At 39.9% G+C, this 7,180-nt stretch overlaps 1 long non-coding RNA gene across 1 annotated transcript in view; it reads right to left on the bottom strand.

Annotated features, from left to right (window-relative positions):
• LOC138357276 (uncharacterized) overlaps positions 1 to 6,651 on the bottom strand; it is a 12,388-nt gene extending 5,737 nt beyond the window's left edge. The window contains exons 1-2 of the long non-coding RNA XR_011224899.1: positions 6,413 to 6,651; positions 291 to 415 (exon numbers count right to left, since the gene is read on the bottom strand). This is a non-coding gene — a long non-coding RNA (uncharacterized lncRNA). The remainder of the gene's footprint in view (positions 1 to 290; positions 416 to 6,412) is intronic.
• Between the last annotated feature and the right edge of the window lie 529 nt (positions 6,652 to 7,180).

Below are 7,180 nucleotides of genomic sequence, written 5' to 3'. Positions count from 1 at the left end.
TGTATAGATACACCAGTGCATCAAAGAAAAAAAACAAGTCCAAAATTTTGTAGATATCAGTCAGTCATATATAAATGAATAACAAAATTTAATAAACCACTATCACATTACAAAAATTGGAAACCTGACATTGAATTTTGTAACTAGCTCATCAAGATTGTAACTTGCATAGCTAAATGAATTGTGGGATCAGTCCCTGAGCCCATTATGTGCCTCTATAACCCTTTCCACTACCACCCACGGGATGGGTATGGGGTGCATAATAAATGAACTAAACTAATCTAACTCACCTCTACGCCGACAGCTGCAGTACTAGTGGTTGCTGCCACATCTCTGGATTCACTTTGTGATTCCTGTTCTTGTCGTGCCCGTTTATTTCGTAAACTATTTTTTTCGTCGCTCCAGCTCATCTTCTCTGAAAGATAACCAATTGCTGTAATTTTTACTCTAAAATTAAACAGTTTAATGTAGGTAGACTGTTTAAATTTAAAATAATTTAAAACTGACCCAAGTTCAAGTATGTTTATTGAGATAAGCAAGAAGTACATCTCAAAGGGATAGAGTAGCTTAGGCTATTTCTTCCCCCCCCCCCCCCCTCTACGAAACTGACCCACATCACTGGTCATTCACTCTATTCATATGTTGGACCGACTTCACAATTTCTCTAACTAAATCTCTAAACTAAACTAACTAAATCTCTCTAACTTAATATGCCTACTAATCTTTGTCATATTATCAATCAAGCTATCAATGCTATCAATCAAAGCTTTCAACGTGTTTTAATGTACCTTATGTTTTTATGTCATTAATACTTCATCCTGGGTAATGTCTTTACAAGGAATCCATTCTCCTGATATTTAATTTAGTTTTAAATTTTATTTTATTTCTATTTTTATTTATTTATATACAAGAAGGTACATTGGGTTTGTGAGAATACATAGCATGGTATTTACAATCTTGTAAAACCACTAGTACGCACAGCATTTCGGGCAGGTCCTTAATCTAACAGATAATTTTAAATAGGTAAATTCTAGCATAATTAATAAAATGATAACAGATACATTGCACGAAAAAAATGAGATGAGAGAGATTAGTAAGTATATTAAAGCACATTGGTATATTAAAGCTTTGATTGATTGCATTGACAGCTTGATTGGTAATTTAAACAAAGATTAATAGGCACCATACAGCAAATTGATAGCACTATAAGAAGACAGCAATGATCACAATGGTAAAGTTGCTTGGATTGGGTACATAAAGAGTGGGAGATTGGGTAGCACTAGATACTGTGCAATTTTAAAGCAACAAGGTTGAAAACTATGAAGATGAAATTAGGCACTTTTTAGTTGTTTTTGAATGATGCAAAAGTTGGACAGCTTTTCAATTCATTAGAGAGTGAGTTCCATAGACTAGGTCAGTTTATTTGTATAGAGTGTTTACACAGATTAAGCTTGACTCTGGGGATATCAAAGAGATATTTATTTCTGGTGTGGTGATAATGAGTCCTATTACATCTGTCCGATGGACATCTGTCCATCTCAGCGAGTAACAGTCTACCATACAAAATCTAGTTCAAGTGCAGAACAAGGTACCCTGAGGTACAAGCTCTGTACCTCAGGGTACAGAGGAAATCAGGAACACTCTAAAGCTCACAATAAACTCAACAACTAGGGTCGTAGTGACATGTAATGGTGTATTACGTAGCTGCTGAATCGTAGGTAAACTCAGAATAAGTTCCTAAGAACTGATAACACTATTGTATGATTATACAGTAAAGTGTTATTAGTCATTTAAGATCAAGGAGACTCTGACACTACAGTAAGGTCACTGTCTAGGGTCGCTGTGACTTGTAACTATTGAGTTACTAGACAATAACATCACGCAGCATCATGATCACCTCAAATTCAGGAAATTGAATTAAATGTGCACTGCCGTGCAGTAGTCATGCTGACTGATGGTACAACTAATTTGCTAACTAGCTAAAATAATAGAAAAGTAGAGAACTGAAAAGTTTATTCATTAAAATCAAGGAAAATTCTGAGTCGACAGTGAGATTAGTGATAATTTTATTTTATTATTATTATTTTTTTTTTTAATCAACACTGTTTGTCAACCTATTGTATTTGTGCTGCTTTTTCAGTCATGTTCCCCCTTTTTTTATCTTTATTTGTATTTGTTTTCAACATTTTTTATTCTTTATGCTCAATTAGTAATAAGTTCTAGTTATTAATGTTTTTCTTGCCCGAAACGCATTGCGTAATAGTGGCTTTAGGCATTGTATGTACTAGCTCTATCTATATATCAATCCATTAATGTAACATCACTTGTATGTATGTACCTTACCTGAATAAACATATTTATTTATTTATTTATTTAGTAGCCTAGTCATTCTGACTTATGAGCTAATTAAATGGCAGCTCATAGGCTTGACACTGTAAACTGGTTAGTACGAAATCACCTTTACATGAATTTGAGTTTATTAAATCAGTCTCTTTAAGTATAGTCAACCGTAATTAATGGTGAGTACAGATTAGGCTAGTACTCAGTTGACACTACTAAAGTCCCTAAACCTACCTAAATAAATGGTTTGAATTTCTAACCTACCTAAGTGAGGGACTAAGCTAATTGTGAGCAAAAATGTACTCGAATTAACATTGTGAGCAGTATTGAGCTCATTAACAGGTCGAGTTATATTGAACTCGTGAACATGGTGAGCTACAGTGAGCTCGTCAGCAGTGCTGACAGGGTGAGTTACAGTGAACTCGTCAACAGTGTTGACAGGGTGAGCTACATTGAGCTCGTTAGCAGTGCTAACAGGGTGAGTTGCAGTGAACTCGTCAACAGTGTTGACAGGGTGAGCTACATTGAGCTCGTTAGCAGTGCTAACAGGGTGAGTTGCAGTGAACTCGTCAACAGTGTTGACAGGGTGAGCTACAGTGAGCTCGTTAGCAGTGCTAACAGGGTGAGTTACAGTGAACTCGTCAACAGTGTTGACAGGGTGAGCTACATTGAGCTCGTTAGCAGTGCTAACAGGGTGAGTTGCAGTGAACTCGTCAACAGTGTTGACAGGGTGAGCTACATTGAGCTCGTTAGCAGTGCTAACAGGGTGAGTTGCAGTGAACTCGTCAACAGTGTTGACAGGGTGAGCTACAGTGAGCTCGTTAGCAGTGCTAACAGGGTGAGTTGCAGTGAACTCGTCAACAGTGTTGACAGGGTGAGCTACAGTGAGCTCGTTAGCAGTGCTAACAGGGTGAGTTGCAGTGAACTCGTCAACAGTGTTGACAGGGTGAGCTACATTGAGCTCGTTAGCAGTGCTAACAGGGTGAGTTGCAGTGAACTCGTCAACAGTGTTGACAGGGTGAGCTACAGTGAGCTCGTTAGCAGTGCTAACAGGGTGAGTTGCAGTGAACTCGTCAACAGTGTTGACAGGGTGAGCTACATTGAGCTCGTTAGCAGTGCTAACAGGGTGAGTTGCAGTGAACTCGTCAACAGTGTTGACAGGGTGAGCTGCAGTGAACTCGTCAACAGTTAACAGGGTGAGTTCAGTGAACTCGAATTAACGAGGTGGAGTTTTGTCATTCAATTGTCATGGCGAGCAATATTAAGCTCGTACGCATGGTGAACAAGTACTCATATTATTACGTTAATTCTAAGGTGAGCTATATTACAATACAATACAATACAATTTTATTTAGGTAAGGTACATACATACAATAAATATTTACAAGGATTGTTTGACTTATAGGTAGAGCTAGTACATACAATGCCTAAAGCCACTATTACGCAAAGCGTTTCGGGCATTAAGCTCAGGAAGCATGTTAATTAACAATGCTAATGTTTAACGATAATGCATTAAACATATTAGTTCTCTGTAAATTCGCTTACGTATTAGTAAGTTTGCAAGTTTGTTCGTGCTGCGCTCCTACACTAAATAAGCAGAAACGAAAGAAAAACAACTCAAACAATTAATGCAAGTATTTATCACTAACTCTTAGTGCAGAAAACATGGTATTAAGAAGGTTATCTTGGCAAACCTTTAAGCGCAAGTATAGTGGACCAGTGGTCCTAGTGAATTTATAATTAAATTCAGGAAATGCCAGTGGCATTGAGTGCTAGATTCTCTAGCCTAACATTATTAATTCCTAGGGAGTACTAGATTCTCTAGCCTAACATTACAATTTAACTAGGAAGACTGAGTGTGGTCAATTACTACTTGTCGAGAATAATTCTTGGTCTGCAGTGAATTCAACAGTTTGGTCGCTGTGACTTGTACTTGTTTGAGTACGGACCATTGGTTTCCACTGAGAGCTATGAAACATCTCGGCGAGTATCAATTGTACTACATACAATCTGAGTTTATTACTCAGCTGTGTTTCTCCTTTTAGCTTGCTGCTGGAGAATTGATTTACTGCTGACTAATTTATTATTATTGGCAGGTTTAGGCTTGTTCACATTCAGAACTTTACCAGTAAGTAAGTAGCCTCCTGCAGATTGGAGCATATTCATTCCCAATCGTTTAACATGTCCAGTTATGAACTGGTAATAGTAGTCGGCTCCTACTAGTACATCTACATTGTTAAGGCGGTCAGACGTTAACTTGTTGTCAGCCAAATTAATTTCACGTTCCTGCAGGAAGTGGGCTGTGTACCCCAGACCCTTAATATTTAAGTCTAAAGGTATTTGATCTACAACAATGGCTTGGACAGCCTTGGCTTGACTACCTAGTCGTACAAGCGGTTGAACTACTGAGTATTCATGGGTTCCTCGATTTATCATGAACCCTGACAAGTTTAATTTTACCTGTCCTATTGGTTGCAAATTAAGTGCCTCTGCTGCCCTTTGAGTAATGAAAGTTCTCTGGGAACCTTGATCAAATAGTCCACGTATAGTAATCTTGGCTCCCCTGTTCTTCACTTGAAGTTGGGCAGTAGGCAAAGCAGCATCCACTTGAGATGCTTGGGAAGTTACGCTGTACACATCTCGCGATATAATGTGTTTACTGTAAGGAAATCTGACAATACTGGCGTCAGGTGACGTGAGAATTCTAGCCTAATGCACAGATGAATTATTAGTACATGAGAATTCTACGAGTTGTTAATTTTACTTACTACAATATTTAGTATGGTTAGTAATAAGTAATAAGAATACAACAATGCTGTATTCGGTGTTGGAAATATCCAACATTGTATGTGGGTGCTGAAGTTGAGTCTCTTGTCTAGGAATAGGCTACGAAAATTTCCATAATTTTTATTACTAATGTTAACATTGTCCATCTGAAGCTGAATAGCATTTGTTGATTGGCTTCCAAATATGATGTAGTAGGTTCCAGTACTTGGAATCAAGATAGAAAATATTAATCTACTTATTATTTTAATATACAAACCTCCAGATGCAACAGTTGAGGAATTCACTGAACAGATTCACAAAATAGAAAATATCCTTGATAACCTAGCAAACCCAATACCAGATATTATCTTCCTTGGAGACTTCAAGCTACCCAGTTTAAAATGGAGAATAGTAAACAATAACATTATACTAGGAAATCAACCTGGAAATAACCAATCACAGGTCAGAAAACTACTGAGATTCTGTGACAAATTCTCGATCAGTCAGACCGCACTGCCTCAACATCCTCCCCCATCAAAAACCCTGCCTCAACACCCTCCCCCATCAAAAACCCTGCCTCAACATCCTCCCCCATCAAAAACCCTGCCTCAACACCCTCCCCCATCAAAAACCCTGCCTCAACACCCTCCCCCATCAAAAACCCTGCCTCAACATCCTCCCCCATCAAAAACCCTGCCTCAACACCCTCCCCATCAAAAACCCTGCCTCAACATCCTCCCCCATCAAAAACCCTGCCTCAACATCCTCCCCCATCAAAAACCCTGCCTCAACATCCTCCCCCATCAAAAACCCTGCCTCAACACCCTCCCCCATCAAAAACCCTGCCTCAACATCCTCCCCCATCAAAAACCCTGCCTCAACACCCTCCCCAATCAAAAACCCTGCCTCAACACCCTCCCCCATCAAAAACCCTGCCTCAACACCCTCCCCCATCAAAAACCCTGCCTCAACACCCTCCCCCATCAAAAACCCTGCCTCAACACCCTCCCCCATCAAAAACCCTGCCTCAACACCCTCCCCCATCAAAAACCCTGCCTCAACACCCTCCCCCATCAAAAACCCTGCCTCAACATCCTCCCCCATCAAAAACCCTGCCTCAACACCCTCCCCCATCAAAAACCCTGCCTCAACACCCTCCCCCATCAAAAACCCTGCCTCAACACCCAGCACATGTGGGACGGGGCGACAATGGATAGCCAGGTGTGAGGCCACGATAAGACCATGTTATATATGTGCCTGCTACTTCCCCGATACACCTCTCTAAGGACCTACACGTCTCACTTACCGTTCTTGGAGTGTTAGCGAATCAGGAGATGCTACGTGCCTCTTAATTGGTGGTTACTACAACGCTAGGCGAAGAGTTTTCCGTGGCTCCACTCGGTAACGGTCAGATTCGCGGCGGAAGTCTTGCTGGACTTAGGGCGTGTATTCCTACGCCTCCTTTTCCCCTCGTCATAATAAACCCACCCTTTTTTCCTCTTAACCTCTCCCAACTCGCATTTTACCGGTGGTTTCAAGCTTGCCAGTTTCAATTCTTGTGATGCGATAGGTGATATCAAACTTCCCAGGCAGCACTAGTTGTTTTGGCGAAGCGCCCATATGACGGTTACGCGGCCTGACAGTGCTTAAGGAAGGCGCGAAATTTTAAAATTTAAGGAATTAGGATTAAGTGTCTTATGGGTGTATCATGCGGGCTTTCCATCAGCTACTTAAGTTCATTTATTATGCACTCCATACCCATCCTATGGGTGGTAGTGCAAAAGGGTTACAGAGGCACATAATGGGCTCAGGGACTGAACCCCACAATTCATTTAGCTAAGATTCAGATTCAGATTCAGATTCAGATTCAGATTCAGGTAAGGTATATACATACAAGTGATGTTACATTAATGGATTGATATATAGATAGATCTAGTACATACAATGCCTAAAGCCACTATTACGCAATGCGTTTCGGGCAAGAAAACATTAATATCTAGAACTTAATACTAATTGAGCATAAAGAATAAAAGATGTTGAGAACAAATACAAATAAAGATAAAAAAAAAAGGGG

This window comes from Procambarus clarkii, chromosome 77, assembly GCF_040958095.1.
Source record: "Procambarus clarkii isolate CNS0578487 chromosome 77, FALCON_Pclarkii_2.0, whole genome shotgun sequence".
Classification (NCBI taxonomy): domain Eukaryota; kingdom Metazoa; phylum Arthropoda; class Malacostraca; order Decapoda; family Cambaridae; genus Procambarus; species Procambarus clarkii.
Note: the sequence above shows the minus strand (reverse complement) of the source record. Positions and strands in the feature narration are given on the sequence as shown.